Source organism: Eschscholzia californica, unplaced genomic scaffold (assembly GCF_041429995.1).
Source record: "Eschscholzia californica isolate CP2 unplaced genomic scaffold, dmEscCali1.0.p SCAF_1, whole genome shotgun sequence".
Lineage (NCBI taxonomy): Eukaryota > Viridiplantae > Streptophyta > Magnoliopsida > Ranunculales > Papaveraceae > Eschscholzia > Eschscholzia californica.
This window is the reverse complement of record NW_028238198.1, coordinates 43657658-43683783: the sequence shown is the minus strand read 5'-3', so window position 1 is coordinate 43683783 and position 26126 is coordinate 43657658. Positions and strand designations below refer to the sequence as shown.

Genomic DNA, 26126 nt, shown 5'->3' with positions numbered 1-26126 from the left:
AAGGACATTCTGGTAATTTGGCCAAGGTCAGTGTGTGGTTGAAAAGTAGAGGCCGAGACGAGTCCGTAGGAGAAAACGGAAGTCAAATCGGAGTCTGGATGGAGGAATAAATCAAGGTCAAAGTTGGGTCAACATTTGGTCAACATTCGGTACAAGCTCGGGCTAGTTTCTGGTCCGCGGTACGCTTAGGGACACGTGTCGATGTATGGAGGTTGGTACACGCGGTTCCCGTGTTAGCGCTCAGCAGCAAAGTGACCCTTATAAGCTTGATTCAGTGTAGCGCGTCTCAGCGAGCTTCGGTAGTCCCTTGTTCACGTTTTAATCTGGACCGTAGCCTTCCGCGTGTCCTAGATCGGACGGTTACTGTGCATCCCGTGTTTTATTCCATCCCGTGTAGCCCGTCACAACTTAGAATCCGTAGCCCCTTCCCACGTTATAATCTTGGCCGCAACCTCCCGCGTCATCAAGATCGGACGGCTCCTGTGCATCTCCTCCTATAGGCCAGATCCGGTGAAGCGCGCTGCAGTTTAACTTAGTAGTCTGGATCCCACGTTTTAATCTCAGCCTCTCCCTTCCGTGTTTTTGAAACTAACGGCTTCTGAACGTCTGACTCATTTACTAATGTTTCCTTATAACCCGAAGCTCCTTAATAAGATACTTCCGGACATGTGGCTCAATCCGAACCGCTCCCTTCCCCGTTTTCTTCATCCAACGATCCAAGCTTGATGCCGCACCTCAACTGATCGACCGAGAAGCACCATAGCATCCGAATTTCAACCAGCAGAACCCTAGCCGCCGGGGTCACTTGTTAATTTGGCGTTTTTCTCATTTAAATCCCTAAAATTCCAAAAGTAACCCTCATATTTCCACTTTTTTACCATTTAACCCAACAAAAACCCTAACCCCACCTATAAATAAGTTCCTTTCTCCTCCATTAAACCCTAGACTTCAACAACCCTCTCAAATGGCTTCCTTATCTAATTTCTAAGCCACTTCTCTTTCTATCTTCTAACCCTAATCCCCCATTCTTTTCTGTTACTTCCTCTTACCTAATCTTTCTTCTCTACTACCTAATCCATTTTTCCCATTCTTTTTCTATCTTCTCTACTAATACTACTACTTTCTTCTCTACCACTATTCTTTCTACCATTAATAGTCATCTCCTTCTTTCTTCCATATTCTTCCATCATCTTTATCCCCTTTCATCTCTTCTTTCTAACTTCTTTCTACATCTAATTTCTTCCTTCTTTTCCTTCTTTTTCTTATTTGGGTGGCAATAAAATAGCTATTACTTAGATTTCTTGGAGTAACATTCTTGAGCATAAATGGAGCAAATCTTGGACAAATTGGAGATATATGGGGATATGGAATTTGAGCATTCTTGGTGATTTCTTTCCATTAATTTCTTAGTATTTTCATTTATTTTACAATGTCAATGAATGTTATTCTAGATTCCATGTATAGTTAATTTAGCAATCTAAGGTTGTGAATGAAACCCATTTTGGATCTTTATAATACTTGTTCTTGATTAATTAAATCCTTTGATGTGCTTCAATGCCTATTGATTGTCATTTCATGTTGATTCTATAACCTTATTATCATTCATGTATTATAATTAGATATTTCATGCTTTTATTGATTTATTAGATGAGATATGCCTTTTAGATCTTGAATGATAGTGTAGGAAATTAGTTTTATATGGTAGTCAATCATACATTCTTAATTATAAAAAGTGATTTTTGTGTATGTTTGAGCATGTGTTAGCTCTTTTGTGTGAGTGATGTGATTGTATTCATGTGTTGGTGTTTTTGTTCATGAAAAAGTGAAAAAAAGTGATTTTTGTGTATGTTTGAGCATGTGTTAGCTCTTTTGTGTGAGTGATGTGATTGTATACATGTGTTGGTGTTTTTGTTCATGAATAAGTATTCGAAGCAAGAAACAAATGTTGAGATGCTTAAGAGATTCTACCATAATGAAGAGGTCAAAATTCTCGGGAATCCACCATCATCATCTATTGTATCCGCTAACCTTTAGAAGACATCTTAATAGGGTAGAATGGGTGAGAAGGGTGAGTGAGCTTCCCCACTCTATATAGTGGCTAATTCCTTTTCGAAGATCATTTGTTCCAAATGTTATCCTCACCCCTTTTTATGTGTTGAGTTCTATTTAAGTGATCACACTCACACATACGAGCGAACCATTCTTGAGTGATTTCATTTTTGGAGTGTATGTCCGTGAGGCCGAAGTCGAGGCGAAATGTACTAACTTGGGAATCAAGGTTTTGTGACTTCGGAACATAGATGTGCTTATTATGGTATGACACTTGCATTTTAGGGTAAGATCATTAGTGAAGAGATCTTTAGCTTTCACTTGAACTTGTTTACTTGATTCATTATGTTTTGACATGCTTAAACCCTTCACTATATGAATCATGCTTATCTACGATTTGGATTTTGGACCCTTGTGTATTTGAAACCATGATGTTTGTGGGTGTCATCTATGGAAACCCTCACGAGACCACACTCGTCCACTAGGGCAACCTAGGGGTTTAACGGCTTGTCGCATACGCTAAATGCAACCGGGATGCCTCCGAAAGTGAGTTAGGTTTTTCTTTTATTTTGTTTTGCTCGAGGACTAGCAAAATCTAAGTTTGGGGATGTTTGATGGGTCATGAAAATGTCCCATCTAAGTCGTTTAATTTAGTCGAGTTAGTTCGTTTCGAGTCTCTATTATAATAAAATGGTTGGTTTTCTTGATTAGGTGTCTTTTGGAGTGTTAAGTGTGAAAAACGGTTAAAAACGAGGAAAAGATGCATGAAGGGTATTTTGGTCATTTGGAGTCAAGGACAATCTGGTAATTTGGCCAAGGTTAGTGCGTGGTTCAAAAGTAGAGGTCGAGACGAGTCCGTAGGAGAAAACGGAAGTTAAATCGGAGTCCGGATGAGCGAACTAGGCAAAGTCAAAGATGGAGTCAAATCAGGTTGACTAGCGGGACAATGTCGGGCATTATTTTGGCGCGCGGTACACCAAGGAACACGTGGCGCGCTCCGGAGATCGTTGCATCAAATTCCCGTGTTTCCGCTTAACAGCGAAATGGCCCAATGACCTTGATCCGGTGTATCCGAAGCAACTTAATACCATAGACCCGGAAGCAACGTTTTAATCTTAGCCGCTCCCTTCCGCGTGTCCCAGATCGACGGTTGATGCTTCTGTGTAGCCCGTTGCAACTTAACTCCGTGCATCCCGATCCCACGTTTTAATCTTGGTAGTCCGCTACCGCGTTCTTCAGATCGTGCGGCTGCTGAGCATCTGGCCCTTTTATTGGTGTTTCCGTGTAACCCGAAGCTGTGTATGAGGATAGTCCCGGACGCGTGTCCATGCCCCGACCGTCCAGATCTCGCGTTTTACCGATCCGACAGATGCTGCTTGATGTCGCACCTAACTTCATTACCCGAGAAGCACATTAACATCCGAATTTGAACCCAACCAAACCCTAGCCGCCCAGACTTGTCCTTTCTTCCTTTTTAACCCCTAGAATTCCAATTTTGACCCTCAGCTTTCCATTTTTTTTACCAATTTTAACCCCAACTCAAACCCTAACCCTATAAATAAATCCCTTTCTCCTCCATTAGAACTTAGACTTCAGCAACCCTCTCAAATGGCTTCCTTATCTAATTTCTAAGCCACTTCTCTTTCTATCTTCTAACCCTAATCCCCCATTCTTTTCTTCTACTTCTTACCTAACTTTCTTCTCTACTACCTAATCCATTTTTCCCATTCTTTTTATATCTTCTCTACTAATACTACTACTTTCTTCTCTACCACTATTCTTTCTACCATTAATAGTCATCTCCTTCTTTCTTCCATATTCTTCTACCATTTCTATTCCTTTTCATCTCTTCTTTCTAACTCCTTTTTACATCTATTCCTACTTTTCCTTCTTTTTCTTATTTGGGTGGCAATAATATAGCTATTACTTGGATTTCTTGGAGTAACATTCTTGAGCATAAATGGAGCAAATCTTGGACAAATTGGAGATACATGGGGATATGGAATTTGAGCATTCTTGGTGATTTCTTTCCATTAATTTCTTAGTATTTTCATTTATTTTACAATGTCAATGAATGTTATTCTAGATTCCATGTATAGTTAATTTAGCAATCTAAGGTTGTGAATGAAACCCATATTGGATCTTTATAATACTTGTTCTTGATTAATTAAATCCTTTGATGTGCTTCAATGCCTATTGATTGTCATTTCATGTTGATTCTATAACCTTATTATCATTCATGTATTATAATTAGATATTTCATGCTTTTATTGATTTATTAGATGAGATATGCCTTTTAGATCTTGAATGATAGTGTAGGAAATTAGTTTTATATGGTAGTCAATCATACATTCTTAATTATAAAATTGTTTTATCTAGAATATCATCCGGAATCCAAATAGTTCATTATATTGGATCCCGAGTAAATACAAAAGAGATTTAAGTAATTAAGTGCTTGTTTTATAAAGTGAAATTATGTGGTGGATTTTATAACCTTAGATATCTTCTCCCCTCTCTTAGATAGTTTAGATAGTTTCATTTGTTTTCTTATTGCTTATATATGCAAATCAAATCAATTTTATGAGGGGTGTGTGTGTAGTCTAAGTTAGCTATTGACATTTTAATTATTAGGCTAAACTCGTCGTCAATATCCGAAGTTACCTACTTATCCCTTGGGACGATACTCGATCTTATTTTCAATACTATAACTTGACCCCGTATACTTGCGGGAATAGACCTATTTTTAGGCCCATCAAGTTTTTGTGGGATGCTCTTATGTCAAGTGTACGGGGTCAAGTTATAGTATTGAAAATTAAGATCGAGTATACGGGGTCAAGTTATAGTATTTCTAATAAGTCGAGTATCGTCCCAAGAGACAAGCTAATTTATCTAAATCTCGAATTAAACCCCCTTTCAAACTTTTGATTTGATTTGGAAACTACTATGAAAAAAAGAAAGCAATACTACTAGACTAATAAGAATTAAATCAAGATGAGAAGAAGAATCTAGGGATTTCGATTTCACCACATAAATGGACTACTTAAGACAAGCATTCAATCAACAAATCACTATTTGTTTATAACTCAAAACCTAGCTTAATGAACTAATTAGGTTTCGGATAATATTCTTTAATAGCATAATTCAAAATCAAGAATGTATGATTGACTACCATATAAAACTAATTTCCTACACTATCATTCAAGATCTAAAAGGCATATCTCATCTAATAAATCAATAAAAGCATGAAATATCTAATTATAATACATGAATGATAACAAGGTAATAGAATCAACATGAAATGACAATCAATAGGCATTGAAGCTCAAAATAAGGATTCATTGATTTATAACATATCTCAAAATAAGCCCAAATATGGGTTTCCTCTACACCCTAGATACAAAATTTAGCTACTCATGGAATCTAAAATAATATTCATTGAATTCATAAAATAAATGGAATTACAAAAGATTAATGGAAAGAAATCACCAAGAATGTTCCCAATCCATACTCCCATGTATCTCCATTTTGATGTCCAATTTAAGATCCAAGTATCTCAAGAATATTGCTCAAAACTCCAAATAATAGCTTATTAGAAGATAAAAGAAGAGAAATTTAGAAGAGAAATAGAAGAAGAAGAGATATTAGAGAAGAAGGTATGGAGAAATTAGAAGGATAGAAGAAGAAATTAGAAGGAGAAAGTAAATCTAGAGAAAAGATGAAGGTGGTAGAGAAAAGAATGGTGGCTAGGGTTTTTAGTTGAGAAGAGGTAGAGAGAAAAGGAGGCTAAGAGAAGCTAAGAGGGGAAAAGAAGGGTTAGGGTTTTACAACTACAAGTAGGAGGAAAGAGGGGATAAGAAAGGAGAGGTTGGTTGGTCTTCTAAAAGTGTTTATATAGGATTAGGGTTGAGTTGGGGTTAAAATTGGTAAAAAGAATAAAAGAAGTGCTATATTGGGAATTTTTGGAAACCCTAATCTCTTCCGCTGGCGGCTAGGGTTTAATATGAAGGAAGAGGGAGCGCCATGTGTCGGCTGGAGAATGGGCAGGGTAATTTGTCCGTTACTGCTTGGGAGCCGGCGGTTAAAATGCTTCGCGGCGGATGAAGGATTTGACCGGCAGCAACAGCATCCGTCGGATGAAACGCGCACGGATCTGGAGTGACGATATAATGCCACGTGTCTCGGAGCACGGTACTTAAATTGCTTCGGGTGCACGGGATAATCACTAAAACACGGGATGCACAGGAGCCGTCCGATCTTGATGACGCGGGAGGTTGCGGCCAAGATTATAACGTGGGAACGGGACTACTAGAGCAAGCTGCTACGCGCTACACTGAATCAAGCTTATAAGGGTCACTTCGCTGCTGAGCGCTAACACGGGAACCGCGTGTACCAACCTCCATACGTCGACACGTGTCCCTAAGCGTACCGCGGGCCAGAAACTAGCCCGAGCTTGTACCGAATGTTGACCAAATGTTGACCTGACTTTGACCTTGGTTTATTCCTTCGTCCGGACTCCGATTTGACTTCCGTTTTCTCTTACGGACTCGTCTCGACCTCTACTTTTCAACCACGCACTGACCTTGGCCAAATTTCCAGAATGTCCTTGACTCCAAATGACCAAAATACCCTTTATGCTCATTTTTAACCGTTTTTCACACCTAACTCTGCAAAAGACACCTAATCAAGAAAACCAACCATTTTATTACAATAAAGACTCGAAACATACTAACTCGGCTAATTTAAACGACTCTGATGGGACATTTTCATGACCCATCAAACATCCCCAAACTTAGATTTTGCTAGTCCTCGAGTAAAACAAAATAAAAGAAAAACCTAACTCACTGTCGGAGGAATCCCGGTTGCATTTAGCATATGCAACAAGCCGTTAAACCCCTAGGTTGCCCTAGTGGACGAGTTTTGTCTCGTGAGGGTATCCAGAGAATATACCCACAAAATTCAAAAACATTTCAAAAATACAATAGGGTCCAAAAGCACTCAAAGTCAACTAAGACGGACCAAATATGTTTATCTCCTAGAAAATTTAAGCAAGCTAATAGGAATCAGTCAAAGTTAACAACACTATACAGACGCTAAAAATCTCTTCACTAATAATCTAGACTCAAAGTGTACGTGACTAGCCACAAAAAGAATCACTTCAGTTCCAAGCAGGCAGACCCTTGATCCCTATCTTAATACATTTCGCCTCGACTTTGGCCTCACAGACATACGCTCTAAAAGATGAATCACTCAGAAATGGTTCGCTCGTATGTGCGAGTGTGATCACTAAACTTGAACTCAACACATAAAAAGGGTGAGGACAACATTTTAGAACGAATGATCTACGAAAAGGAATATAACCACTAAATGGAATGGGGAAGCTCACTTACCCTTCTCACCCACTCTACCTTATAATAATGCTTCCTAAAGGTCAACGGATACAAGTGATGAGATGGATGGTGATGAGATCCCGAGAATGTCGACGCCTTCAATGCTAGAGAACTTCAAGCAACTTCCATACTTAGCTTTTTGCTTTGAACACTTATTTTACATAACAAACTAAAGTTCACATGAACTTTTTTTACACACTATACACAATTTCTTTTTCAGAGATTTTCATTTTTTTTTTTGATAACTCAACTATAAACAATGAAAACAATGCAATACCAACACTAGTATTCTCAACAATCGACTTTTCTATTTTTCGCACTTTGCTTTCACATTCTTCTTTCTTTACTTTTCATGCCTTCATTCTCGGGAGTCATATGATCGAGTATCGTCCCGTATACGGGGTCATATGATTATCTTCTAAAGGTTACCATCAAGTGTAGTCTATCTATACCTACTTAGTGGACTGTGCACCCACTAAGTTTGGGGATGGCTTGTTTTCTTTTATCGTCTCATGTGCACTTCGTATTCTTTATCTTTTTTTGAGACGATTAGCACCTGCATATAGCTTTCTTTGGGTTGACCCCCAAATATTTCGTCTTTTGCTTTATGATCGTTAGGCCGATTGAGATGGATCTTGATGTTTGTGGGTATCATCTCTGGAAACCCTCTACGAGACATAACTCGTGTTCTTGTGTGAAATCAAGAGAACTAAAGGCTAATTGCATAGCTCAATGCAATCGTGTATACCCACGTTAGTGGTAGATTTATATGTGGTCATGTCTTTTATGTGCTTCATTCTCATTATGTTTTGGATATTTTAGGAGCAATTCTTATATGTTTTACTTCTAAGGCGTGGTTTGTTCCAAGTTTGGGGATGGCGCGAGCTTGGCGTCAACTTGGAACCTCTTTATACATGAGCCTTGGTAGTATCACCTTTTATCTCCTTCGGTTATGGTAATATCTCTCCACTCTTCTCTTTAGATTGACGTGCCTCTTTATCTTTTGGTGAGTGTATGCTTAGAACATTGAGGACAATGTTAGTTTTAAGTTTGGGGATGCGGGATATGACCATAACCAATGCATGACCATGGGTTTGAAAGACAAAAGGGTTCAAAGTAGCCAAAATTTGAAAATTTTGAACATTTTAAGTAGATTTGCATGTGATTCTAGTGATAGTTTTAAGAATTTTGATGCATATGTGTCGAGTTGATGAGTTTTGTGATTGCTAATGGCCTTTGCATGAAAGTCGAGTCTTTTAGTGTTTGTGTTGTGCCATGTGAGTGACATCTTAGTGAAGAAGAAACTTTTCTAAGAGACCTAAAGTAGTCATTAGTTGAGACTTAACCCATGTGAGAGCTCAAAGCCTAAATTGCCATTCGAGTGTACTCTTCTGCGCTAACTCCGAGTAGAATGAAGAGCTACTCAACCTCGTAACTTATAAAAGCGCTCATTTGATCTCGTGTGCTCAATTTCCTTAGCCACTAGGAGTGACATTAGGATAACGAATTAACCTTGCCCTTGTAGTCCATGAAACCCAATAAGAATGCCAACTAGAGGAAAGCGGATACTCCATCACAATCCATCATCTTATATCCCGAGAATGAAGACATGAGATAAAAGAATGAAGAATGTCAAAAGCAAGTATGAAATGAAAAGTTGATTGCAGGAATAGAGTTATGTGTGTAGTGTTTTATTTTGGTTGATTGAATTTGTGTTATAAGAAAAAAAAAATGAAAAAAAAAATGAAATATGAAAAAAGAAAAAAAAAGTGATATGAAAAAAAGAAAAAAAAAGAAGAAAAAAAAAAGTGAAATATAGTGATTTTTGTGTATGTTTGAGCATGTGTTAGCTCTTTTGTGTGAGTGATGTGACTGTATATGTGTTGGTGTTTTTGTTCATGAATAAGTATTCGAAGCAAGAAACAAATGTTGAGATGCTTAAGAGGTTCTACCATAATGAAGAGGTCGAAATTCTCGGGAATCCACCACCATCACATCATCTATTGTATCCGCTAACCTTTAGAAGGCATTTTTAGAGGGTAGAATGGGTGAGAAGGGCGAGTGAGCTTCCCCACTCTATATAGTGGCTAATTCCTTTTCGAAGATCATTCGTTCCAAAATGTTGTCCTCACCCATTTTTATGTGTTGAGTCCTAGTTAAGTGATCACACTCACACATACGAGCGAACCATTCTTGAGTGATTTCATATTTGGAGTGTATGTCCGTGAGGCCGAAGTCGAGGCGAAATGTACAAACTTGGGAATCAAGGTTTTGTGACTTCGGAACATAGATTTGCTTATTATGGTATGACACTTGCATTTTAGGGTAAGATCATTAGTGAAGGGGCCTTTAGCTTTTACAAGAGCTTATTTACTTGATTCATTATGTTTTTACATGCTTAAACCCTTCACTATATGAACCATGCTTATCTACGATTTGGATTTTGGACCTTTGTGTATTTGAAACCATGATGTTTGTGGGTGTCATCTATGGAAACCCTCACGAGACCACACTCGTCCACTAGGGCAACCTAGGGGTTTAACGGCTTGTTGCATATGCTAAATGCAACCGGGATTCCTCCGAAAGTGAGTTAGGTTTTTCTTTTATTTTGTTTTGCTCGAGGGCTAGCAAAATCTAAGTTTGGGGATGTTTGATGGGTCATGAAAATGTCCCATCTTAGTCGTTTAATTTAGTCGAGTTAGTTCGTTTCGAGTCTTTATTATAATAAAATGGTTGGTTTTCTTGATTAGGTGTCTTTTGCGGAGTTAGACGTGAAAAACGGTTAAAAATGAGAAAAATATGCATAAAGGGTATTTTGGTCATTTGGAGTCAAGGGTATTCTGGAAATTTGGTCAAGGTCAGTGCATGGTTGGAAAGTAGAGGTCGAGACGAGTCCGTAGGAGAAAACGGAAGTCAAATCGGAGTTCGGATGAGTGAAATATGCAAAGTCAAAGTCAGTCAACATTTGGTGCACATTTGGTCAACACTCGGGACAGTGTCGGGCACAGATTTGGCGCGCGGTACACCAACAGGCACGTGTCGAAGGACGGAGGCTGGTGCATCTATATCCCGTGTTCCCGCTGAGCCTCCAAGCGCACCCTATAGGCCTGATCCGATGGAGCGCGTTGCAAGTTAGTACGGTAGTCCCACTTCAACGTTTTAATCTTGACCGTTCTTCTCCGCGTGTCCCAGATCGACGGTTGCTGAGCGTCCTTCCAATCTAATGCTTCTGTGTAGCCCGTTGCAACTTAACTCCATGCTCCCGGGCCAACGTTTTAATCTCAGCCTCTCCCTTCCGCGTCCTTCAGATCTAACGGCTGCTAAGCGTCACCCCTTTGTTCTAATCCCGTGTTACCCGTTGCAGCTTAGCTGCCGTGCTCCCAGCCACGCGTCCCTTCCCGAACCATCCAGATCCCGCGTTCTCCTCATCCGACGCTCCCTGCTTGATGCCGCACCTAATGTCATTACCCGAGAAACACCTTAGCATCCGGATTTCAGCAACTAACCCTAGCCACATGGGTTTTGTCCTTTAAACCCCAATAATTCCAAATATAACCCCCTCTTTTATTCCTTTTTACCACTTTAACCCAACAAAACCCTAATTTCACCTAAACCATCTTTCCCATTTTATCCCTTTTGTACCAAAACCCACCTATAAATATATCATTTTCTCCTCCATTAAAACCTAGACTTCAACAACCCTCTAAAATGGCTTCCTTATCTAATTTCTAAGCCACTTCTCTTTCTATCTTCTAACCCTAATCCCCCATTCTTTTCTTCTACTTCCTCTTACCTAATCTTTCTTCTCTACTACCTAATCCATTTTTCCCATTCTTTTTCTATCTTCTCTACTAATACTACTACTTTCTTCTCTACCACTATTCTTTCTACCATTAATAGTCATCTCCTTCTTTCTTCCATATTCTTCTACCATTTCTATTCCTTTTCATCTCTTCTTTCTAACTCCTTTCTACATCTAATTTCTTCCTACTTTTCCTTCTTTTTCTTATTTGGGTGGCAATAAAATAGCTATTACTTGGATTTCTTGGAGTAACATTCTTGAGCATAAATGGAGCAAATCTTGGACAAATTAGAGATACATGGGGATATGGAATTTGAGCATTCTTGGTGATTTCTTTCCATTAATTTCTTAGTATTTTCATTTATTTTACAATGTCAATGAATGTTATTCTAGATTCCATGTATAGTTAATTTAGCAATCTAAGGTTGTGAATGAAACCCATTTTGGATCTTTATAATACTTGTTCTTGATTAATTAAATCCTTTGATGTTCTTCAATGCCTATTGATTGTCATTTCATGTTGATTCTATAACCTTATTATCATTCATGTATTATAATTAGATATTTCATGCTTTTATTGATTTATTAGATGAGATATGCCTTTTAGATCTTGAATGATAGTGTAGGAAATTAGTTTTATATGGTAGTCAATCATACATTCTTAATTATAAAATTGTTTTATCTAGAATATCATCCGGAATCCAAATAGTTCATTATATTGGATCCCGAGTAAATACAAAAGAGATTTAAGTAATTAAGTGCTTGTTTTATAAAGTGAAATTATGTGGTGGATTTTATAACCTTAGATATCTTCTCCCCTCTCTTAGTTAGTTTATTTAGTTTTATTCGTTTTCTTATTTCTTACATATCAATCATAAAATTTATGAAGTGGGGTGTGTGTGTGTGTGTGTTAGTCTAAGTTAGTTTTTGACATTTGGATTATTGGGCTAGACTCGCCGTTAATATCTGAAGTTACCTACCTATCCCTTGGGACGATACTCGATTTACTAAAATACTATAACTTGACCCCGTATACTTGCGGGAATAGACCTATTTTTAGGCCCATCAAGTTTTTGGCGCCGCTGCCGGGGAACCAAAAACTTGATGTTCATTATGTTGGAGACCTATTTTAATTAAACCCTAGTTTTCCTCCCCGGCAGCGGCGCCAAAAACTTGATAGGCCTAAAAATAGGTCTATTCCCGCAAGTATACGGGGTCAAGTTATAGTATTTATAATAAGATCGAGTATCGTCCCAAGGGATAAGTAGGCAATTTCGGATATTGACGGCGAGTTTAGCCCAATAATCAAAATGTCAATAGCTAACTTAGACTAACACACACACACCCCACTCATAAATTTGATTTGATTTGCAAGAAATAAGAAAACAAAAAGAACTAACTAAACTATCTAAGTAAAATGGGCGAGAGAGATTCGAGAGAAGAGTCGGAGGAACAAGAGTCGGGAGACGGCAAGAGTTGATTCGGGCAAAAGTTAAGTGAGACGGATACTTCGATCCACAAGATTGACAATGACAAATACTATGTATTTATTCGCATGCAAATGTAATTAACTTCACCCACATTGACAATCCTAGGTGTCATATATAACTCGAAATCTAACATAGTGAACTATTTAGATTTCGGAAGATATTCTTTAATAACACAATTCAAAATCAAGAATGTATGATTGACTATCATATAAAACTAATTTCCTACACTATCATTCAAGATCTAAAAGGCATATCTCATCTAATAATTCAATAAAAGCATGAAATATCTAATTATAATACATGAATGACAATAAGGTTATAGAATCAACATGAAATGACAATCAATAGGCATCGACTATCAAACTTACACACACTATCTAATGGATTGAGAATGAACAAGTATGACACTAATAAGCATAATATGTCCAATTAAGTGTAATCGATTAAACGTCACTAAGTATCGATTATCAACTAAGTACACATTATCGAACTTCATGTCAATTAGACGATTAAGATCGAGGCTTCTAGTTTATAAAACTAGACGAAGACAATTAAACTCACAGGTTAACAAATAATAAGCCAATCATCACATTCAAATCATGTATTATAATTAGATATTTCATACTTTTATTGATTTATTAGATGAGATATGCCTTTTAGATCTTGAATGATAGTGTAGGAAATTAGTTTTATATGGTAGTCAATCATACATTCTTAATTATAAAATTGTTTTATCTAGAATATCATCCGGAATCCAAATAGTTCATTATATTGGATCCCGAGTAAATACAAAAGAGATTTAAGTAATTAAGTGCTTGTTCTATAAAGTGAAATTATGTGGTGGATTTTATAACCTTAGATATCTTCTCCCCTCTCTTAGTTAGTTCATTTAGTTTTATTCGTTTTCTTATTTCTTACATATCAATCATAAAATTTATGAAGTGGGGTGTGTGTGTGTGTTAGTCTAAGTTAGTTTTTGACATTTGGATTATTGGGCTAGACTCGCCGTTAATATCTGAAGTTACCTACCTATCCCTTGGGACGATACTCGATTTACTAAAATACTATAACTTGACCCCGTATACTTGCGGGAATAGACCTATTTTTAAGCCCATCAAGTTTTTGGCGCCGCTGCCGGGGACAACAACTTGGAACCAACAGTATACGGGGTCAGCACACAACATAAGAGCATCCCACTATTAAAAGGAGAATGCTTGATGTTTCCAATACTAAAGGTCTATTCCCGCAAGTATACGGGGTCAAGTTATAGTATTGAAAATAAGATCGAGTATCGTCCCAAGAGATAGGTAGGTAACTTTAGATATTGACGGCAAGTTTAGCCCAATAATCAAGATGTCAATAACTAACTTAGACTAACACACTCACACACCCCTCATAAAATTTATGATTGATATATAAGAAATAAGAAAACAAATGAAACTAACTAAACTATCTAAGAGAGGGGAGAAGATATCTAAGGTTATAAAATCCACCACATAATTTCACTTTATAAAACAAGCACTTAATTACTTAAATCTCTTTTGTATTTACTCGGGATCCAATATAATGAACTATTTGGATTCCGGATGATATTCTAGATAAAACAATTTTATAATTAAGAATGTATGATTGACTACCATATAAAACTAATTTCCTACACTATCATTCAAGATCTAAAAGGCATATCTCATCTAATAAATCAATAAAAGCATGAAATATCTAATTATAATACATGAATGATAATAAGGTTATAGAATCAACATGAAATGACAATCAATAGGCATTGAAGCACATCAAAGGATTTAATTAATCAAGAACAAGTATTATAAAGATCCAAAATGGGTTTCATTCACAACCTTAGATTGCTAAATTAACTATACATGGAATCTAGAATAACATTCATTGACATTGTAAAATAAATGAAAATACTAAGAAATTAATGGAAAGAAATCACCAAGAATGCTCAAATTCCATATCCCCATGTATCTCCAATTTGTCCAAGATTTGCTCCATTTATGCTCAAGAATGTTACTCCAAGAAATCCAAGTAATAGCTATTTTATTGCCACCCAAATAAGAAAAAGAAGGAAAAGTAGGAAGAAATTAGATGTAGAAAGAAGTTAGAAAGAAGAGATGAAAGGGGATAAAGATGATGGAAGAATATGGAAGAAAGAAGGAGATGACTATTAATGGTAGAATGAATAGTGGTAGAGAAGAAAGTAGTAGTATTAGTAAAGAAGATAGAAAAAGAATGGGAAAAATGGATTAGGTAGTAGAGAAGAAAGATTAGGTAAGAGGAAGTAGAAGAAAAGAATGGGGGATTAGGGTTAGAAGATAGAAAGAGAAGTGGCTTAGAAATTAGATAAGGAAGCCATTTGAGAGGGTTGTTGAAGTCTAGGGTTTAATGGAGGAGAAAGGAACTTATTTATAGGTGGGGTTAGGGTTTTTGTTGGGTTAAATGGTAAAAAAGTGGAAATATGAGGGTTACTTTTGGAATTCTAGGGATTTAAATGAGAAAAACGCCAAATTAACAAGTGACCCCGGCGGCTAGGGTTCTGCTGGTTGAAATTCGGATGCTATGGTGCTTCTCGGTCGATCAGTCGAGGTGCGGCATCAAGCTCGGATCGTTGGATGAAGAAAACGCGGAAGGGAGCGGTTCGGATTGAGCCACATGTCCGGAAGTATCTTATTAAGGAGCTTCGGGTTATAAGGAAACATTAGTAAATGAGTCAGACGCTCAGAAGCCGTTAGATTTCAAAAACACGGAAGGGAGAGGCTGAGATTAAAACGTGGGATCCGGACTACCAAGTTAAACTGCAGCGCGCTTCACCGGATCTGGCCTATAGGAGGAGATGCACAGGAGCCGTCTGATCTTGATGACGCGGGAGGTTGAGGCCAAGATTATAACGTGGGAAGGGGCTACGGATTCTAAGTTGCGACGGGCTACACGGGATGGAATAAAACACGGGATGCACAGTAACCGTCCGATCTAGGACACGCGGAAGGCTACGGTCCAGATTAAAACGTGAACAAGGGACTACCGAAGCTCGCTGAGACGCGCTACACTGAATCAAGCTTATAAGGGTCACTTTGCTGCTGAGCGCTAACACGGGAACCGCGTATACCAACCTCCATACATCGACACGTGTCCCCAAGCGTACCGCGGGCCAGAAACTAGCCCGAGCTTGTACCGAATGTTGACCAAATGTTGACCCAACTTTGACCTTGATTTATTCCTCCATCCGGACTCCGATTTGACTTCCGTTTTCTCCTACGGACTCGTCTCGACCTCTACTTTTCAACCACACACTGCCCTTGGCCAAATTACCAGAATGTCCTTGACTCCAAATGACCAAAATACCCTTCATGCGTCTTTTCCTCGTTTTTAACCATTTTTTACACCTAACTCCACAAAACACACCTAATCAAGAAAATCAACCATTTTATTATAATAAAGACCCGAAACGAACTAACTCGACTAAATTAAACGACTGAGATGGGACATTTTCATGACCCATCAAACATCCCCAAACTTAGATTTTGCTAGTCCTCGAGCAAAACAAAACAAAAGAAAAGACCTAACTCACTTTCGGAGGCATCCCGGTTGCATTTAGCGTATGCAACAAGCCGTTAAACCCCTAGGTTGCCCTAGTGGACGAGTGTGGTCTCGTGAGGGTTTCCATAGATGACACCCACAAACATCATGGTTTCAAATACACAAGGATCCAAAATCCAAATCGTAGATAAGCATGATTGATATAGTAAAGGGTTTAAGCATGTCAACACATAATGAATCAAGTAAATAAGCTCTTGTAAAAGCTAAAGGCCTCTTCACTAATGGTCTTACCTTAAAATGCAAGTGTCATACTATAATAAGCACATCTATGTTCCGAAGTCAGAAAACCTTGATTCCCACGTAAGTACATTTTGCCTCGACTTCGGCCTCACGGACATACACTCCAAAAATGAAATCACTCAAGAATGGTTCGCTCGTATGTGTGAGTGTGATCACTTAACTAGGACTCAACACATAAAAAAGGGGTGAGGACAACATTTTGGAACGAATGATCTTCGAAAAGGAATTAGCCACTATATAGAATGAGGAAGCTCACTCGCCCTTCTCACCCATTCTACCCTCTAAAAATGCCTTCTAAAGTTTAGCGGATACTAGAGATGGATGACGATGGTGGATTCCCGAGAATTTTGACCTCTTCATGATGGTAGAACCTTTTAAGCATCTCAACATTCGTTTCTTGCTTCGAATACTTATTCATGAACAAAAACACCAACACATATATACAATCACATTACTCACACAAAAGAGCTAACACATGCTCAAACATACACAAAAATCACTTTATTTCACTCTTTTTCTTTCTTTTTCTTTTTTTTCATATCACTTTTTTTCATTTTTCATTTTTCATTTTTTTTTTCTTATAACACAAATTCAATCAACCAAAATAAAACACTACACACATAACTGTATTCTTGCAATCAACTTTTCATTTCAATACTTGCTTTTGACATTCTTCATTCTTTTATCTCATGTCTTCATTCTCGGGATATAAGATGATGGATGGTGATGGAGTATCCGCTTTCCTCTAGTTGGCATTCTCATTGGGTTTCATGGACTACAAGGGCAAGGTTAATTCGCTATCCTAATGTCACTCCTAGTGGCTAAGGAAATTGAGCACACGAGATCAAATGAGCTCTTTTACAAGTTACGAGGTTGAGTAGCTCTTCATTCTACTCGGAGTTAGCGCGGAAGAGTACACTCGAATGGCAATTTAGGCTTTGAGCTCTCACATGGGTTAAGTCTCCACTAATGACTACTTTAGGTCTCTTAGAAATGTTTCTTCTTCACTAAGATGTCACTCACATGGCACAACACAAACACTAAAAGACTCGACTTTCATGCAAAGGCCATTAGCAATCACAAAACTCATCAACTCGACACATATGCATCAAAATTCTTAAAACTATCACTGGAATCACATGCAAATCTACTCAAAATGTTCAAAATTTTCAATTTTTGGCTAATTTGAACCCTTTTGTCTTTGAAACCCATGGTCATGCATCGGTTATGGTCATATCCCGCATCCCCAAACTTAAAACTAACATTGTCCTCAATGTTCTAAGCATATACTCACCAAAAGATAAAGAGACACATCAATCTAAAGAGAAGAGTGGAGAGATATTACCATAACCGAAGGAGATAAAAGATGATACTACCAAGGCTCATGTATAAAGAGGTTCCAAGTTGATGCCAAGCTCGCGCCATCCCCAAACTTGAAACAAACCACGCCTTAGAAGTAAAACATATAAGAATTGCTCCTAAAATATCAACAAATATCATGAGAATGAAGCACATAAAACATATGACCACATACAAATCTACCACTAACGCGGGTATACACGATTGCATTGAGCTATGCAATTAGCCTTTGATTCTCTTGATTTCACACAAGAACACGAGTTATGTCTCGTGGAGGGTTTCCAGAGATGATACCCACAAACATCAAGACCCATCAATCGGCCTAACGATCATAAAGCAAAAGACGGAATATTTGGGGGTCAACCCAAAGAAAGATATATACAGGTGCTAATCGTCTAAAAAAAAAATAAAGAATACGAAGTGCACATGAGACGATAAAAGAAAACAAGCCATCCCCAAACTTAGTGGGTGCACAGTCCACTAAGTAGGTATAAATAGAAGGAACGACAACAAAGAAATCATCAAAAGGATCGACATACATGTGAAGAGTCAAAATATCAGTCGAAGGCAAAAAATCATCTGGAAGCTTAGTGGACAGAATATCCACTATGTCCATAGACGTCTTTTGAAAGACGTCTGAAATGTTTCAAAAGGGATCAACAACCGAGTTTGAGATCATGTGGAAAGTCGAACTAGACTCTAAGGGTAAGGCAGTATGCTCGGGGACCAAGTCAAGGTCCATGGTTTCCTTAGGTAAATAGTCTGACAAACTATCCAACATGTCTCTAACTACTACGTCATCAATATCCTCAAAGACATCTGGGGCCTCGCAGTCAGTTATAATATCAGGCCTTCCTAGCATTGCATCTAAGACTGACTCCTTACAAGTGTCAAAAATTGGATAGTTCGGAATCGTGTCATCCTCAAACTTGTTCGTAGAGCCATCACCCTGAACATCAACGTCTAATGTAGTCCTATCATGATGAGATGACACATGGTGAGGAAACGAGACAACAAGGTTATCAGTTTGTTCAAGCTCTTGGGCCCTCTCAGTTGATTCGTCGACATTTAACTTAGTATTAGGGTTAGACGTATTACCCTCGCCATCGGACCTAGTACCCTCTTGAGTTTAGGGTGGTAAAACCCCTTCCTCGTCGGCTAATAACTGTGACATCATCATCTCTAATGGACGATTTAGAGATTCTAATTGATGATTTAGAGACTCAAACCTCTGATGTAACTCTTGTTGCAGTTGAGTCTGCGTTTGTTGTAACTCTTGCTGCATTTGAGTCTGCATATGTTTAAATCGGTCTTGTGTCTCTTTAAGTTGTAACATCATTTCAGTCAGACGACTCATAAATTCTAATTGAGATTTATCTTCAAGAGTCTCTTCGTGATAAGGCTCACAAGTGTAATTAAATGAAGACTCTTGATAATAACTCCCACCGTACATACTAGGATCATACCTGCCTCTAAAATCATTGGTCTCCGAATAGTGTGGACTATAAGGTCTCTCATACATATTTAGTGTCGGACCATATCCATCACTAATTCGACCATCTCTACACATCTGTCGGTATTCTCCTAGGGTCATACGAGATCTGTCAGACTCAAATGGTCTATTCCCCTCACTAATCGAAACATCCCTACACATCCTTTGGTATTCACCTAAGGTCATATCAGGTCGGTTAGTGCGGGGAATCCTCGAAATAAGCTCATCGTCATCAACATCGAATGGCCAACCATTATAAGAACGTGCCATGATCTCACAATGCTCAAGGAACTAACAAACAAGCTATCAATGCAAATCAAAACTGATCCAACCAATTGATGCACCCGAAAGGTTGCACACCCAAGCGGAGGTATCAAGTAGTAACCCGGTAAAGCCGGGGTCGATCCAAGGATAGGTTGGTAACTCAGATATCGAAGGATCTTATCCACCGATTTAGATATCAAAGGCTAACTTAGACAAAAAAAACATAAACAAATAAAGTAAAGAGGGGGGGTTTTAATTAGGCATTGACAAGAAAGAAATAGAAGAGAAATAAGTAAACTTGCTCTATTAACTAAAGATTCTTGGGAGGCTAGGGTTTTATTCTAAATATGAGAGAGGTTAAGGATTCGGGAATCCATCGAGATATATTTGCGTAGATGCTTGTTTGGGTCAATTCTCAAGTTTGAGTCTTCTCGACTCTAAATTAGATGCTCTAAGTGCTAGATATACCTAATGGTCATAACTAGTCAAAGGATCATCATATTCCATTAACATCGAGTCTAGATCGGAAAGATCGATTAACAAGTAACTATATGACATATGCTTGACATAAGACATGAAACAAGTTTAACCGATTAACCTAACATGATAGAGATATCAAACATACTAATCTAATCAAACAAACAAATAAATAAACATATCAAGATTTCATCATAATCCTCAACAAGAGGTTTATCTAGACATGGAGAAATTCTTGAATTCAAGCACAATTGAGAGTGTGATTAACATTATAAACACCATAAAATCCATAATCATACTCACTTTATTTTAATTTCTCTCTCTCTAGGGTGTATGTAGCAAGAACAACTAGTAATCAAGCTTTAGAAGGATTATTTATAAACTTTGAATCAAGAATGAGAGTAGTTATTCATAAAGATAATCAAATTAAAGCATAATAACATATATCACTCATATTAAGTACTTTATCTCTCTAAAATTCATCACAAGCAAGTTCAAATAACTCAATACAACCTTAAGAATAGCTTAAAAAACCTTAGAAATCAAAAGAAGAAGAAGATACAAACAAAGGAACATAAGGGAAGCAAGAGGGGTGTTTGGACGACCAAACCCTATGCAAAACAAGCTTTCCCACGCCATTAATGGGCTGAAAAAGCTGCTGGCCGAGCTGGGTAGCCATGGCCAAGAGCACCAAAGCATAGCCAACCCATTCTTCACCTTCTCTACCTTCTTTGTTTCACTTCCTTTTGATTTCTTCTTGTTTTCCCTCTTTAGATCTTTAAATCTCCATGAACCCTAGCCTCCATTCTCATTTTCTCTCTCTAAAGTTCAGCACATAAGCAAGAAGATGAAGTGTAGACCAAGTTAGGGCATTAATTTCTATTTCCTACCCCAAAAGACCACTTTGCCCTTCCTTAGTAGTTATAGTCACTCCTTTGTCTAGCTTGACTTCTTCAAGTTATTTTGACTCATTTAATGACTCCATTTCATTTTAACTTGAATAATGGGCTCTCTAACTTGACCAAAGGGTGCAAATGACAATTTTGCCCTTGTCTCCTAACTTGCTCATTTCTTATGCTTTTTATCTCTAGTCTTCACCAAAGTGATAATCATGTTCCAAAGACTTCATAGACTTTCTCAAATTATATTTTGACCCTCTTAGATGCAAATGACCATAATACTCTTGGTGAGTCTTTATCTCCTTACTTGCTCCCTTTTGCTTTTAGACTTTAAGGACCTTTTCTTAGATTCTTTTAAGTGCTTTTGACTCTTCTAGGGTCTCCTCAGCTCATTTCCTTGCATAGTTCTTTTATGGTACCTTGTCATGAATATAAACATATCTTATTAGAATTGAAGCATAAAATGGACTAATTCATCTAAGTTAAGTGACCTAAATGTGATGTTCTCACATCACATCACCAATCACACACAAGTAAGAAAGAAAGAGATAGAATACGATACTAGCGGATGCTCCTCTCGTTTCGTTCTTCCTTCTGATTCCTTTCTGATTCTTTTGTTCCCCTTCGCTCCTATGTTCCTGTTTTTGGGCTTTTCTCTTAAAGTGGTACCTGAAAAAAGAAAAGATAAGAAACTACGAAAATAAAGAAAGAAAAACGTCTAAGTTAACAAATAACACTAAACTAATGAACAAAACAAGCAAACAATATCCTAACTACTAAACCTATCCCCGACAGCGGGCCAAAAACTTGATGGGCCTAAAAATAGGTCTATTCCCGCAAGTACACGGGGTCAAGTTATAGTATTGAAAATAAGATCGAGTATCGTCCCAATGGATAAGTAGGTAACTTCGGATATTGACGGCGAGTTTAGCCTAATAATTAAAATGTCAATAGCTAACTTAGACTACACACACACCCCTCATAAAATTGATTTGATTTGCATATATAAGCAATAAGAAAACAAATGAAACTATCTAAACTATCTAAGAGAGGGGAGAAGATATCTAAGGTTATAAAATCCACCACATAATTTCACTTTATAAAACAAGCACTTAATTACTTAAATCTCTTTTGTATTTACTCGGGATCCAATATAATGAACTATTTGGATTCCGGATGATATTCTAGATAAAACAATTTTATAATTAAGAATGTATGATTGACTACCATATAAAACTAATTTCCTACACTATCATTCAAGATCTAAAAGGCACATCTCATCTAATAAATTAATAAAAGCATGAAATATCTAATTATAATACATGAATGATAATAAGGTTTTAGAATCAACATGAAATGACAATCAATAGGCATTGAAGCACATCAAAGGATTTAATTAATCAAGAACAAGTATTATAAAGATCCAAAATGGGTTTCATTCACAACCTTAGATTGCTAAATTAACTATACATGGAATCTAGAATAACATTCATTGACATTGTAAAATAAATGAAAATACTAAGAAATTAATGGAAAGAAATCACCAATAATGCTCAAATTCCATATCCCCATGTATCTCCAATTTGTCCAAGATTTGCTCCATTTATGCTCAAGAATGTTACTCCAAGAAATCCAAGTAATAGCTATTTTATTGCCACCCAAATAAGAAAAAGAAGGAAAAGTAGGAAGAAATTAGATGTAGAAAGGAGTTAGAAAGAAGAGATGAAAAGGAATAGAAATGGTAGAAGAATATGGAAGAAAGAAGGAGATGACTATTAATGGTAGAAAGAATAGTGGTAGAGAAGAAAGTAGTAGTATTAGTAGAGAAGATAGAAAAACAATGGGAAAAATGGATTAGGTAGTAGAGAAGAAAGATTAGGTAAGAGGAAGTAGAAGAAAAGAATGGGGGATTAGGGTTAGAAGATAGAAAGAGAAGTGGCTTAGAAATTAGATAAGGAAGCCATTTGAGAGGGTTGTTGAAGTCTAAGTTCTAATGGAGGAGAAAGGGATTTATTTATAGGGTTAGGGTTTGAGTTGGGGTTAAAATTGGTAAAAAAATGGAAAGCTGAGGGTCAAAATTGGAATTCTAGGGGTTAAAAAGGAAAAAAGGACAGGTCTGGGCGGCTAGGGTTTGGTTGGGTTCAAATTCGGATGTTAATGTGCTTCTTGGGTAATGAAGTTAGGTGCGACATCAAGCAGCATCTGTCGGATCGGTAAAACGCGAGATCTGGACTGTCGGGGCATGGACACGCGTCCGGGACTATCCTCATACACAGCTTCGGGTTACACGGAAACACCAATAAAAGGGCCAGATGCTCAGCAGCCGCACGATCTGAAGAACGCGGTAGCGGACGACCAAGATTAAAACGTGGGCTCGGGATGCACGGAGTTAAGTTGCAACGGGCTACACAGAAGCATCAACCGTCGATCTGGGACACGCGGAAGGGAGCGACTAAGATTAAAACGTTGCTTCCGGGTCTATGGTATTAAGTTGCTTCGGATACACCGGATCAAGGTCATTGGGCCATTTCGCTGTTAAGCGGAAACACGGGAATTTGATGCAACGATCTCCGGAGCGCGCCACGTGTTCCTTGGTGTACCGCGCGCCAAAATAATGCCCGACATTGTCCCGCTAGTCAACCTGATTTGACTCCATCTTTGACTTTGCCTAGTTCGCTCATCCGGACTCCGATTTAACTTCCGTTTTCTCCTACGGACTCGTCTCGACCTCTACTTTTCAACCACGCACTAACCTTGGCCAAATTACTAGATTGTCCTTGACTCCAAATGACCAAAATACCCTTCATGCATCTTTTCCTCGTTTTTAACCGTTTTTCTCACCTAACACTCCAAAAGACACCTAATCAAGAAAACCAACCATTTTATTATAATAGAGACTCGAAACGAACTAACTCGACTAAATTAAACGACTTAGATGGGACATTTTCATGACCCATCACACGGCGTTTGACGGTACCAAAGTTCGACATTCCTTACATAAGATGAATGAAGTAATCATGTTTAAGGAATCTCTCCAATCTTGCCTATGAGCGTTCATGATGTTTTTTTCAACTCTGGAAGAACTCTCATGTTTGGGTTATCCAGTGTATATTCCCCAATCATACACCCATGTAATTGACTTAAATACTATATTCCTATAGCCCATGGAACTGCACTATCAGTCAATCTCCCATGCTAGTCTTCATGAGTCAGTTTTGTCCATGCAATGACATGGACTAGGGACTTAATAATGAATCTATTCCATGTTCACTTAGTAGGGTTTCATTTACTACATCACGTATCTGATAAACCTACTTGGAATGCCTCGTTATTTTTGGACTGTCTATTAAACACTAAACCATTAGTTAATGACAGAAATAACTTATTTATTTCTTTTATTGAATGTAGCTAATTGATTACATGAAACTCCTTTCATTAATCCAATTATAACCTAAAGCCATTCATCGATGCGCTTTATACCTATGCCCCTTCTATGACTCTCATACTTGGGCTGAGGCAGTGGTTTAGTTAACGGATCGGCAACGTTGTCGTCCGTATCGATTTTGCAAATGGCCACATCTTTTCGCTCAGTGATTTCCCTAATCACGTGGTACTTCCTTAGCATATGTTTGGACTTCTGGTGTGCTCTTGGTTCCTTAGCTCGGGCAATAGCTCCATTGTTGTCACAATATAGAGTTACCCCATTTTCTATGCTAGGAACGACACCAAGTTCGGAGATAAACTTCTTTATGCAAACTCCTTCCTTGGCTGCTTCCGAAGCGGCTAGGTATTCTGCTTCTGTGGTAGAGTCTGCTACAGTAGTCTGCTTTGAGCTTTTCCAGCTTACTGCTCCTCCGTTTAGACAAAAGACGTAACCCGACTGCGATCGGAAATCATTTCTGTCCGTTTGGAAGCTCGCATCCACATGGCCTTCCACGATTAGTTCATCTTTCCCTCCATAAACCAAGAAGTGATCCTTTGTCCTTCTCAAGTACTTCAGGATATTCTTGGCTGCGGTCCAGTGTTTCTCACCTGGATTAGATTGATAACGACTACACATGCTCAGAGCATATGAGACGTCTGGGCGAGTGCAGACCATGGCGTACATGATTGATCCTATTGCCGAAGCATAAGGCACCTCCTTTATGTATGCTAGCTCATCAGGATCTCGGGGACACCGAGTCTTGCTTAGCATCGTGACATGTGTCATGAGTAGAAATCCTCTCTTAGACTCTTCCATCTTGAATCTCCCAAGAATCTTATCAATATAAGTCTCTTGACTGAGTCCACTCATCTTCCTCGATCTATCTCTATAGATCTTGATGCCCAATATATACTCTGCATCTCTTAGGTCTTTCATTGAAAAACACTTCCTAAGCCACTCTTTCACGGAGTTAAGCATAGGAACGTTATTTCCAACGATCAGTATGTCATCTACATACAGGACAAAGAAAACTAGGTTGCTCCCACTAACCTTCTTGTATACACAAGATTCTTCTTCGTTCTTCAGAAAGCCAAACTCTTTGATTTTCTCGGCGAACCGAAGATTCCAGCTCCGACTTGCTTGCTTCAACCCGTAGATGGACCTTTGAAGCTTGCAAACTTTTCCAACATTTTTGGAGTCCTCAAAACTTTCAGGTTGTGTCATGTACACATCCTCTTCCAGTTTTCCGTTTAGGAAGGCGGTTTTGACATCCATTTGTCATATCTCATAATCGTAATGAGATGCAATTGCTAGAACAATCCTAATGGACTTAAGCATTGCGACAGGGGAAAAGGTTTCTTCGTAGTCTATTCCTTGGACTTGTCTGTAACCTTTTTCCACGAGTCTAGCTTTGAAAATCCATTTGCATCCGATGGGTTCTACTCCATCGGGCAAATCAACCAAATTCCAAACTTAATTTTCAGACATGGATTCCATTTCGGATTTCATGGCTCTCACCCATTTTTCAGAGTTTGGGCTCGTCATAGCTTCTTTGTAGGTGTTGGGTTCATTATCTTCTATTAACAAGACCTTTTATTGTTGAGATAACTCAATCAGCCTTGCGGACC

The 26126-nt window shown here is 38.1% G+C and overlaps 1 protein-coding gene across 1 annotated transcript in view; it reads right to left on the bottom strand.

Annotated features, from left to right (window-relative positions):
- LOC147567028 (uncharacterized) overlaps window positions 1-15123 on the bottom strand; it is an 89253-nt gene extending 74130 nt beyond the window's left edge. The window contains exon 1 of the mRNA XM_086653650.1: window positions 14301-15123. The gene's annotated coding sequence lies outside the window, so the exon portion shown is untranslated. The remainder of the gene's footprint in view (window positions 1-14300) is intronic.
- Between the last annotated feature and the right edge of the window lie 11003 nt (window positions 15124-26126).